Source organism: Phocoena sinus, chromosome 4, assembly GCF_008692025.1.
Source record: "Phocoena sinus isolate mPhoSin1 chromosome 4, mPhoSin1.pri, whole genome shotgun sequence".
In the NCBI taxonomy this organism is placed as follows: domain Eukaryota; kingdom Metazoa; phylum Chordata; class Mammalia; order Artiodactyla; family Phocoenidae; genus Phocoena; species Phocoena sinus.
This window is the reverse complement of record NC_045766.1, coordinates 143,907,262-143,919,906: the sequence shown is the minus strand read 5'-3', so window position 1 is coordinate 143,919,906 and position 12,645 is coordinate 143,907,262. Positions and strand designations below refer to the sequence as shown.

At 45.1% G+C, this 12,645-nt stretch overlaps 1 protein-coding gene across 2 annotated transcripts in view; it reads right to left on the bottom strand.

Annotated features, from left to right (window-relative positions):
• Positions 1-12,645, bottom strand: part of AGPAT3 (1-acylglycerol-3-phosphate O-acyltransferase 3) — a 98,515-nt gene that overhangs the window by 67,593 nt on the left and 18,277 nt on the right. For both annotated transcript variants that reach the window (XM_032629977.1, XM_032629976.1), the window contains exon 2: positions 3,280-3,334. The gene's annotated coding sequence lies outside the window, so the exon portion shown is untranslated. The remainder of the gene's footprint in view (positions 1-3,279; positions 3,335-12,645) is intronic.

Sequence of the window (12,645 nt, the reverse complement as noted above, 5' to 3'; positions counted from 1 at the left end):
CCGCCCTCGCAGCCCCTCCCCCTGTCCCCCTTCCCCCACTCCCTGGACTGAGTTCTGAGTCTGCAGTCCACGTGGGCCACAGCGGGGGAGGGAAAGGCACTGTTTCAGCATCAGTACCTAAGAAAGACTAAGGAAAACCTTCCAGTCATCTTAAACTTGTAAGAAAAGTTAATGGAAAACTTGTGGGAGCTCAAATTGCAATAAGCTATATAGGAGAGATGTTTTGCTTGTTCTACCATTCATCAGTGAGGGGGCCACAGAGCCAGCCACTAAGCATGCTGCCTTAAGGCCACGTTGGAGGCGGGCGTTCTCAGGTCCCAGAGCCCAAGGGTCCGCGCAGCCCAAGCCCTAGCACTCTCCCGGCTTCTCCCCCAGCCTCTCCCTCCTGGGCAGCAACCGCACATCCTGCAGGGCTGGCACAGGACCTGACAACCAGCACAAGTGTCCACCAGGGTGCCAGGGGCCGGCAGGGACAGGACCACACACACCTGCCCTCGGGGCACAGCAGAGCTCTGAACCCCAGGGGACCACTCGTGAGCACAGGCAAAGGACTCATCCTGAGCCTGCGTCCTCATCAGAAAAACACAGGTAACATTCACTCCGCACTATAGAAAGAGAACTGAACAGTGAGGGATTTTTAAGCGCTCAGCTCAGAGCCGACATGCATAATAGCAATGATAAGACTGATGGATGAGGGGCTTCCCTGGTGGCGCAGTGGTTAAGAATCCACCTGCCAGTGCAGGAGACACGGGTTAGAGTCCTGGTCCAGGAAGATCCCACATGCTGCGGAACAAGTAAGCCCGCAAGCCATAACTACTGAGCCTGCACTCTAGAGCCCACGAGCCACAACTACGGAGCCCGTGCACCACAACTACTGAAGCCCGTGCACCTAGAGCCTGCGCTCCCAACAAGAGAAGCCACCACAATGAGAAGCCCACACACCGCAACGAAGAGTAGCCCCTGCTCGCCGCAACCAAAGAAAGCCCGCGCGCAGCAATGAAGACCCAAAGCAGCCAAAAGTAAAATAAATAAATTTTAAAAAATAAAATAAAGTTAAAAAAAAAAAAAAGAGTGATGGATGAGCCCCGCTGCCCCCCACTCTGGTCCACTCACCTCATCCTTCCACTCATCAAACCACATTGTGGTCTGTAACTTCCATTTCTCTGACGACTAATTAAGCTGCACATCTTTTCAGATGTTTATTAGACATTTGGACATCTTTTGAGAGGTGCCAGTTCAAGTCACAAACGAATGATTTGCTTTAAATTTCAATACTGATGATTACTAGCTTGGGCGGAGGGGTTATATCTTTCCTGCCTCTAAAAAATGGTAAGTCGTACATGCGTAACTGAAAAGTCATTTATTTTTGTAAATGTTGAGTTAATCTTGCTGGATGCTTGGTTATAAATCTGACTGCCCCGGAGCTGAAAAGCACATCTCCAACTTGCCACTCTTCTCCCCATCCCTTTTCCCAGCCCTCAACTGCTAAAGAACTTTGAGGTCCCGTCCCCACAAAAGAGGGAAAGCAAACTGATTTCCATCTCCAACCTCCCCCAATCCCGTCTTTCTGGGAGAGGTCTGGTTGATGACCAGGGCCCCCGGTCACTCTCCGCCAGAAACAAACCAGTGCTGACCACACATTCCTACCATGTACGACGCGACATGCTTCACACATCCAAAGGCTCTTGGTGCCACCCACAGTCCCCGCGGCCATCGCAGGCCACATCCTGGGCAGTGGCAGTTATGAGGGAGAGAATCCTTTTAGCCCCAAGTATAGTTCACCCACAGCCAGATGATAAAAGGAAAGGAATACATGGAGAGCTCAACTTAAGGACACAATGTAGTTTGATATTCTTTTCCACAGAACAGAAGCTTGCAACAATTTAACAGCTAAAACCACAAGCTGTGTACTCAATCAATAATGAGCAAAAAAAGCAAATAAACTTTTGTTGATTCAGAATGTTGGGAGATGAGGTGCTCAGAGAACAGGTAGCTGAGAGCTGCCATGTAGTCATATTTATATATCCAGTTATCCAATAAGCACTCATAATAAAATAATTATGAAGAGACACTAAACAAAGTAATTTTAACTGCAGTGCTCCAGTCATATATGTAAGCAACATTATTTTCGATAAGTCATGACTATAAATATAAAAAGTATGCGACTGACACCGGCTTGCATTCATCCTATTCACATCCCCAGAGCTTGTTCTTAACCGGCTAGGCTAGTCGCTATCAGAACACCGTGTAACTATTACACATGAGGGGAAGCTGCCTGTGCCCACCGAGAGCTGGGATCCTGCAGTGAAACTTGTAAACTTCCAAACCTAATGGCTGGATTCGCTCTCTGCAGAAAGCACTTGAAGTGACAGATGTCTCCTGGGTCCAAAGAAGAAATGGCAGGGGGAGGCCTTCTGGTCAAGGCTGGATTAATACAAAAGGAACCTGTCACTCAGTCACCTAACGCGGCAGATCCCCGAGAACGCGTCTGCGTGCAGAAGGTGAGGTCAGCTTGGAGCCTGAAAGGCAGGTCCTGGACGGCCCGAAGCCAGGACACGGGAGCACGGGAGAGGGCCGGGTCACTGGCGGTCACCCTGCGGCCAGGTTCTGTCCTCAGCCCCGGAGGAACCAAGGCCACCTGACCAGGGCTCTCTGCCACAGCTGCCCATTACCACTGGGCTTCCCGGGGGAGCTACCTACAGGAGCAGAACATCCTGATGGCAAACATGCTCCCTGACCTCCGGGTCACAGTCCAGCCCTGGACGACTCGGCTGGACAGCTACGTCCATCTCCAAAAGACTCACGGACTTCCAGGTCTGCTAACGAAAGCTGGGTCCAGCTCTGCTAGGGGGACGCCCATTCTTCACTTCCCGAGATGCCCTCCACCCAGCAGCAGTTTTAGCTTGGCCCCTTCACTCATCCCTCCAGGAACAAACAGAAGGGGAACCGCCTTACCGGGACGTTTTCATGTGTATGCTGATTATAATAAATATCCTTTGGCTGTAAGAAAACTTTAAAGTGTATACCCCTTTAAGAAAATCCAACAATGTGTTATGGTCCAGCTGTGCCCTGCTCGGTCCCTTTAATGTCACTGAAGCTGGATCAGCAAGCCCGGCTCTCAAGGCGATAGACTTCTGTGTCTGCCGACAGAGTCAGGTCCAGACCACTGGGGCAGGACCCACTCCAGGGCTGCTCCAGGGAGCACGCACGCACATACACACACATGCACGCACACACGCACGCGGCTCAAGCATCGGGTGCCTCCCTCTCCTGACTCACCGTGGCCCAGGGTCAGCAGGGTCAGTGGGTCCTCAGAGGTTTCCAACTTGAAGGCCTGAGAGTTAAAGACAAACACAAAGGTACTTAGGCAGGACTGGAAAAATACTCAGTGAATAAACTACACGCAGTTACTTTAAAATCAAAAAGCCTGCACATCAGGGAAGCAGACACTTATGAATGAACTCGTTTCAGGTCCCGATGACCTGAATGGTCCACTAACTTAAGCAAACACCAGGGACACAGCCTATCAGGCCTTTCCAAGTGCTGTTACTTCCCCCCGCCTGATAAGGAGGCCCAACAGATGGCCCATAAATGAACAAGCCGCAGAGATGCAGAGACCACACCCCAGGACGGACCGCGAAGCAATTTCAACCTCGCCTGCAGGCTCGCAGGAACAGCGGAAGGTAGGCCACCTCCTGGGTGGATGGACAAGACGCAGAACAGCCTCCAGGCCTCCCGGCCCCTCTGGGCGCTGAGGCTCCCGTTCCCGGGACAGCAACTGTGCCGACCTCGCCTGCACTTTCCTCCCTCCCAAACCCACTAAGCCTGCAGGAGGGGCTCCCGCCAGGCCAGCCCAGTCTGCCATTGATAAAGTCAAACCCAGGCCGGCTGGCTAATTTTAGTCCTTGTTTTTGTTTGTTTTTAACTGTGGTAAAATACACATACAAATCCCCATCTAAACCATTTTACAGTGTCCAGCTCAGTGGGGTTAAGTCCATTCACACTGTTGGGGAGCCATCACCACGGTCCATCCACAGAACTTTCCATCTTCCCAAACTGAAACTCTGTCCGCATGAAACACTCCCTCCCATCCCCTCCCCGGGCCCGGGCCCCCACTGTTGTCCTGCGAATCTGGCTCCTCCAGGGACCTCATGTAAGTGGATCACACAGTATTTGTCCTTTTATGTCTGGCTTATTTCACTGAACATAATGTCCTCAAGGTTCATTCATGTCGTAGCATGTGTCATAACTTTGCTTTTAAGGCTGAATGATATTACACTGCATGCAAATACAACATTTGTTTTCTTCTATAAACCTTATAGCTTTAGCTTTCATATTTAGGTCTGGGCGACCAGACCATTCGGAGTTAATTTTTTAATATGGGATGAAGTTGGGCGAAGGTTCACTGTTTTTGCACATAGCTGTCCAATAGTCCTGGCACCAGCTGTTGAAAATACTATCACTTCCCCATTGAATTATGTTGAAACTTTTGTTGGAAATCAATTTACTATAAATGTGTGGGCGAGTTTCTGGAATCTACTCCGTTCCAATGATCTGCATGTATACCTTTGTGCCGTTCCACGACGTCTAGATTACCATAGAAGTAGAGGAAGTCTTAAAGCCAGGCACTCTTTTCTTTGCCTCTTCAAAATTACTGGAGCTCTCCTAGGTCCTTAGATTTCCAATGTAAATTTTAGAATAAGCTTGTAAGTTTCTACAAAAAGCCTTGCCAGGATTTTTTTTTTTTTTTTTTTTGTGGTACGCGGGCCTCTCACTGTTGTGTGGCCTCTCCCGTTGCGGAGCACAGGCTCCGGACACGCAGGCTCAGCGGCCATGGCTCACGGGCGCAGCCGCTCCGCGGCATGTGGGATCTTCCCGGACCGGGGCACGAACCCGCGTCCCCCGCATCGGCAGGCGGACTCCCGACCACTGCGCCACCAGGGCGGCCCCCCGCCAGGATTTTGATTGTCATTGCACTGAATCTATTTAACAGTTTTTGTACAATTGACATTTTAGTAACATTGGGTCCTGTGGTCCATTAACATGGTATAGCTCCCCATTTATTTAGGTCTGCTTTAATCTCTCTCGGCACTATTTTGTTACATTTATCCCTAAGAATTGCATATTTTTGATGCTACTGTAAATGGTGTTTTGTTACAGCTTTTAACTATTCGGTGCTAGTATGTAGAAATAAAATTCATTTTGTTATAATGACCTTGAGTCCTGTAAATTCACCGAACTCACCTACTGGTTCTAGTAACTTTGTGCATTTCTTAGGATTTTCCACATAGGCCATCATGCCATCTGTGAGTAAAGATATTTTTACTTCTTTCTTCCCCTTCTGTATGTCTTTTCTTTCTTTTTCTTGCCTTATTCTTCTAGTATAATGTTGAATAAGAGTGGTGAATAAGAGCAGATGTCCTTGCCTTGCTCCCGATATAGAAGGAAAGCTTCAGTCTTTCACCATTATGTAGGATGTTAGCTGTAGGTTTTTCATAGATGCCCTTTATTAGACTGAGGCCATCTACTTCTAGTTTGCTGAGAGATTTTATTTTTTAACCACAAATGAGTATTAAATGCCTTTTTTTTTTTTTTGCACCACTGAGATAGTCATATGGTTTTCTTTTTTGTCTGTTAATAAAGTGAATTATAATGACTGATTTCGAATGTCAAACCAACTTTGCATTCCTGGGATAAATCTCACTTGGTTATGGTGCACTAGACTGTTTACATATTGGTGGGTTTGGTTTGCTAAAAATTTCTAATTCAGGCAGGATTTTGTTCATGGTGGATATCGGTCCATACCTGTGTGGTTTTGGTACCAGGGCAATGCTGGCCTCATAAAATGAGCTAAGAAGTGTTCCCTCCTCTAATTACTGGAGGACTTTGTGTAGAACTGGTACTATTTCTTCCTTAAATGTTTGAAAGAATTCATCAACGATGTCATCTGGGCCAAGAGTTTCCCTTGTTAGAAGGTTTTGATATACAAATTGCGTTTTTTGATAGATTCAGGGTTATTTGGGTCTATTTTGACTTGAATACGTTTTAGTGATTCCTTTTGCTCCAGGAATATGTCCCTCTCATCTGTGTTGTCACATCTCCTGGCATGCAGCATTGCAGAATATTCCCTTAGGACCTCTAGTGACTCTTCCCCTCTCAGCTCTGATTTTGGTAGTTTTTCTTCTCTCTTTTTTTTTTCTGATCAGTCTAACTAGAGGTTTACCAATTTTAATGATTCTTTCAAAGAACCGACTTTCGGTTTCATTGATATTTTTCTACTGTTTGTTTTCTGTCTCATTGATTTTTGCTCTTTGTTATTTCTTTCCTTTGTTTACTTTTTCTTAAGGTTGAAGCTTAAATCATTGATTTGAGGACTGCTTTATGTTCTAATACGATCATTTAATGCTACAGATGCCTAAGCACTGTTTTCCCTGCATTCCACAAATTCTGATACCTTATGTTTTAACTTTCACTCAGTTCATAATGTTATCAAACTTCCCTTGTGACTTTTCCTTTGACCATGGACTATTTAAAAGTGTCTTTATTGAGTTTTCAAATATTTGAGGATTTTTCCAGATATCTTTCAATTACTGACTTCTAGTTTAATTCTCTGTCGATCACAGAAAATACTTTGTATGGTTTCAATTACTGAGGTTATTTTCATGGGCCAGAATTTGGTCTACCTTGGTGAAAGCTCCGTGTGTACTTGCAAAGAAGATGTGCCCTGCTGTTGCTGGATGGGTGTTCTATCAACACCAGTCAAGTCAAGCTGATTGATGGTGTTGTTCGAGTCTTCTCTATCTTTACTGATTTTCCATTTGTTCTGTCAGTTGTTGAAAGAGGAGTGTTGAAGTCTCCCACTGTAATTGTGGGTTTGTCTAATTCTCCTTCCAGTTCTATCAGTTTTTGTAGTATGTATTTTGAAGCTCTCGTTAAGCGCACATATATTCCATATATTACGTTCTCTTGATGACCCGACCCCTTTTATCACTATGAGACATTCTCTTCCCTGGCAATATTTCTTGTCCTGAAATATAACGTGTCTGATTTTAATATATCCACTTGGGCTATCTTGTGATTCATGTTGGCATGGTATCTATCTCTCCAACCCTTTACTTTTACCCTATCTCTGTCTTTATATTTAATGTGGAAAGCACTTTTACCTAATCTTTTCTATCTGCTTGGACACTCTGACAAGATGCCTTTTATTTGGAGTTTTCAGGCCGGCCATATTTGATGTGATTATTGATATGGTTGGGATTAAATCTATTATCGTTCTGTCTGTCCTATCTGGATTTGTTTGTTTCATTTTCTCCTTTTTTCTGTCTTCTTCTGGATTAGGGATTTTTTTAAGATTCCATTTTATTTCCATTATTAGTTTCTTAGTTATACCTCTTTGTTGTTTTTTAATGGTTGCCCTAGAATTTACAATGTGTATCTTTAGTATATCACTGTCTACTTTCCAATAATATTACAATATTTTATGTATTTTAAAAATTTTACTAGTTTCCATTTCCCCACTTCTACTGCCATACCTCTTACTTCTACTTATAAACTCTATAAAATATTGTTAGTACTTTTATTTTAAACAGTAAATTATCTTTTAAAGGACTTTGTGTGTGTGTGTGTGTGTGTGTGTGTGTGTGTGTGTGTGTGTGTGTGTGGTATGCGGGCCTCTCACTGCTGTGGCCTCTCCCGTTGCGGAGCACAGGCTCCGGACGCGCAGGCTCAGCGGCCACGGCTCACGGGCCCAGCTGCTCCGCGGCACATGGGATCTTCCCGGACCGGGGGAACGAAACCATGTCCCCTGCATCGGCAGGCGGACTCTCAACCACTGCGCCACCAGGGAAGCCCTAAAGGACTTTTTAAAATGAGAGGACAAAGGTCTTTTACATTTTCCTGCATTTCTGCTGCTCTTTATTCCTTCAGATCCAAATTCCTGTCTAGTGTCACCTTCCTTGTCCCCAGAGGACTTCCTCTATATTTTCTGGAGTTCAAGTCAGCTGGTGATAAACTTTTTTCAGCTTTTAAATGTCTAAAAAAGTCTTTATTTGGCTTTCACTTTGGAAAGAGACTCTGTTAGCTACAGAATTGTAGGCTGAAGCTGTTTTTCCTTCTGTATCTTGAAGATGCCCTTCCATCCTCTTCTGAATTGTACCACTTCTGACAGGAAGTCCACTGTGACTTCACCTCTGTTTCCTCTGTACAGTGTAGGTTTTTGCCTCTGGCTGCTTTTAAGATCTTCTGCCTTTAAGATTCCCAGAAATTTGATTCTGATGTACATGGGTGTAGTTCTCTTCATGTTTCTTCTGCCTGGGATTTATTGATCTTCTTGAAAGTCAGTTTTCATCAAATTTGCAAAATTTTAGCCATTATTTTTTTCAAATATTTTCCATCACACACATCTCTTTTCTGGAATTCAATTTCATGTTTGTTATCCCTCTTTATATGGTTCCACTGATGCTGTTGTTTTTTTATCCCTGCCCTTTTCCTGTGTTTCATTTTACAAAGTTTCTAGTGATATGTCTTCAAGAACACTGAAGATACATATTGGGTCTGAGTGTCTGACCCACTATGAACCCCGCCCAGTGCATTTTCCTCTCTAGAAGATTTGGGTCTTTTTTATATCTTCTATTTTCTCCTCATTCTGTGCATATTTTCTCTGTGTCATTGGACACATGGAACACATTTATAACAGACATTTTTAGCATCCTTCTCTGCTAATTCTGCCATATGGATAGTTGTGGATCCACCTGGATCTGTTTCTAGTTGATTTTTCTCGACTTCTGGGTTATGTTTTCCCACCTGTTTGCATGACAAGTAATTTTTGCTTGGCTCCTGGACTCTGTGAACATGGCGTGTCGGGGGATGAGCTTGTTGTGGTCCCTCAAGTATAGTCAGGCTTTGTTTGGGAGTGTCATTAACTTTCTCAGAGTTGTTTGACCTTCCCAAGCTTTGTTTCTGTGGGTCCTGAGCAGGCTTGCAACTGCGGGGGAGGCGATGGCCTCTGAGGTGCCTACCCGACATCCTCTGAGCTGTGAGGTCTTTCCACCTGGCTGGTGAGAACACAACGTCATTCACAGTCCGTGTGAACTGAGGGAACGGTTCCATCTACCCCCTTCCAGGCTCCCCCGACCTTGGTGGCGTCCCACACACGTGCGCAGATCACCACAGTCTAAGAACGAGTCGGGGGGTACCGTTCTCAGCTCTCTAGAACTCCTGAGTCACGCAGTCCTATCCTCTCCAGTATTCCCACAAATTCCAGCCTTCACGGAGTCCCTGAACGCCAGCCTCCGTCTCCACCTGCCCTCCCTGTGCTTAGCTGGCCGCTGCAGGCGATAAGCTGGGAGGGGGTGCCCCACTCACACCCTCTCGTGGGGTCACCGTCTGGTGCCCCTGCTGTGCACGTGCGAAGTCGGTAGCCTCACACACTTCTGTTTGTTTTCCTTTGTTTAAGGTGGGATGTGCGGTCTGGTCCCTTTCATCCCATCGTGGCTAGATGTGGATGTCGGGATCTTGCATTTTCACTCCATTTCTCACTCATCCACAGTGGGCAGCGCTAGCGGACGTGACCGCCGCACCTCAGCTTTAAGCGCTGGTCAGCACGTCAGAGGCAGAGGCTGCGGCTGCACAGAATGGAGATGGCTGCGACGTCTGGAAAGATGACCAGCGACTCTCCTGCACGCGGGTGGATGGAGGGGGGTCCGGGCGGGGGCGACAGCACGAGGCAGGAGGGCGCAGCTCAGAACCAGCGGCAGGTGGCAGGGCCTTCCCCATTGTTGCCCCTTCCTGAGACGTTCCATACTGGCACCCAGGCACCGACCGCTCAGCCTTGTCAGAACTCTTTCTACATTCTGGTACCAGCCCCTTGTCAGATGTGTGATTTGCAAACATTTTCTCCCATCCTGTGGGTTGTCTTTTCACTTTCTTGAAGCACAAAGGCTTTTAATTTTGATCTCAGAAGCCAGAGAAAAAAGGTGGATTACCTGCAAAGGGGAGACAGCCTGACAATGATTTGTTCGCATACGAAGGATGTCAATGGCCAGCACAGGCTGTCATCAATGTGACAAAAGGACCCGACTGGCAACCCAGATTCTACAACCAGCAAATGCGTCTCTGAAGGAGCAGGGAAAACTAAACAGAAGTGGGGAAGGCTTGCCACCATCAGAATCTAACTAAAGGAATTTCTAATGCACGTACACTTCAAGTGATCTCAGATGGAAAGTCAAAGATGAGAAAAGAATAAAGAGCAAAGAAAGTGGCAGATATATCTACAAATCAAAAACAGAAGTAATACTAAGGATCTAGCAACAAAGGCTTGTGAGGTTAAAAACATCAAATACACAGCAACACATGAGGTGGAAGGGAAAGTTAGGGGTGATCTCAGTCCTTGGATCCCCCCTGAAAGGTAAAGTACTAGTTAATTTTAGACGTTTGATAAGTAAGAATGTTGTAATTTCTGGGAAAACCATCAAAGGAACAGAAAGAGTCTATAACTTCCTAGTGGTAGTGGTCAAGAAAAAAAAAAAGGAAGAAACAAAGAAAAAAGAAAGGATCCATCATCAATTCAATAAAAAGCAAGAAAGGAGAAGGAAAGAAAAAAAAAACATAGGACAGATAAAACAGTCAGTAAAATATAAGATGGTAGATTTAAACTCAAATCTATGTCATTAACTTTAAAGTAAACCAAATGAAGACTCCAGTTTAAAAAAATTTTAATTGTCAGAATATTTTAAAGAGATTATCAAACTTCAGTTAAATAAACCATTTCAATTATATGCTGTTTATGAGGTACATCTAAGACATAAAAATACAAAAGGGTTAAAAATAAAAGAATAGAAAGAGTATACAAGGCAAGTACTACCCAAAGGTTCAGCTACATGAATTTCAGACAAAGCAGACGTACAGGCAAAAAACACTAGAAGAGATGGCCAATCACTTCATATGACAGACACTTCATTCATAAAAAAGATGCCACAATTTTAAAACTGGTGTCATTAGTATAACACAGCCCCAAACATATAAAGCAAAAATTAATAGAAATGATGGACTTCCTTGGCAGTGCAGTAGTTAAGAATCCGCCTGCCAACGCAGGAGACATGGGTTCGATCCCTGGTCTGGGATTCCACATGCCGTGGAGCAACTAAGCGCGTGCGCCACAACTACTGAGCCTGCGCTCTAGAGCCCACGAGCCACAACTACTGAGTCCGTGTGCCTGGAGCCCGTGCTCCGCAACAAAGAGAAGCCACCACAATGAGAAGCCCGTGCACCGCAGTGAAGACCCAATGCAGCCGAAAATTAATTAACTTTAAAAAATTTAATTTAAAAATTGATAGAAATGCAAGAATTAATAGGCAAACACACAGTGATAACTAGAGAGTCTAACTGACCTCTCTCTGTATTTGATAAAACAGATAGATACAAGAAGTCAACGAGGATACAAGAGCTGGCAAACATTTTCTGGAAGGGGCCAAACAGTAAATATTTTAGATTTTTCCGGCCAAACGGTCTCTACTGAAACTACTCAACCAAGTCACAGTGCAAAACAGTCATAGACAATACATAAACCAATGGGTGTGGATGTGATCTCATAAGCATTTGTTTCTAGAAGCAAGTGGCGAGCCAGATTCGGCCCATGCGCTACAGTTTGCCGAGGCCTAACATAGACAGTTTAAACAGCATGATAACGAACCTACCAAAACTAATCTCACCGACTGCAGAATACAGTCTGTTCAAAGACGCACGGAGCATTTCCAAAATCTGACCGTATGCTGGGCCATAAAACAAGTCTTAACAAATTTCAGAAGACAGGCATCAGTATCAGAGTATATTCTTTGACCAAAATGTACCGATGCAAAAAAAAAGGCAACAAAAAGATATTTGGGAAAATTCCATTATGCTTAGAAATTCAAAACAGTTATCAACAATCAAAAAATAAATCAATTAGATACTGGAAAATCTATTGGATGGAAGAGTAACAAAAATGTGTCACATCACAACTTATAGGCTGCCGCTAAAAGTTCTTAAAGGGATCAAAGGTTATACTTAAGTGTGTGGTAGAAAATTTCAGAAGGCTGAAAACAGATGACCTAAAACGTAAGTTAGAAAAACAGAAAGTAAATCAGGAGGGAGGAAGGAAATAACTTAGAAAGTAGAAATTAATGGAATAAAAAGCATACAGAAAACCACAAAGGTGGTTTTTTGAACGGATCAGTACAAGTGGCAGAGCTCTGGCAAGAGAATCAAGATAAAGAGAGAGATGGCATGGACCGCATCAGGAGCAGGGAGGAGGAGGTATAAGCAAACGCTGCGGACATTTTTAAGAGGGAATTATGAGCAGCTTTGGAGCAATCAACTTGAAAACAGAGCTAACGGGACAAACTCCTAGGAGAGCAACTGACCAAAAAGATACAGAAAACCCAAAGCACAGGCCAACTTTAGAAACCTGGAGCAGAAGTGACAAGCCGCCCCCAGGACCCTGGAAACCAAGGCCCTTGCCTGCGCCCCTCACCTGGGGACCACCACCCTCGCAGACGCCTGGCACCCCTGAGCCTGCCCGGCTGGAGCCTGGGCCCTCAGACCCACAGGACAGGATGACAACGTCTCCTTCAAATCGGCTTGTGTAAGAAACCTGCCATCACGAGC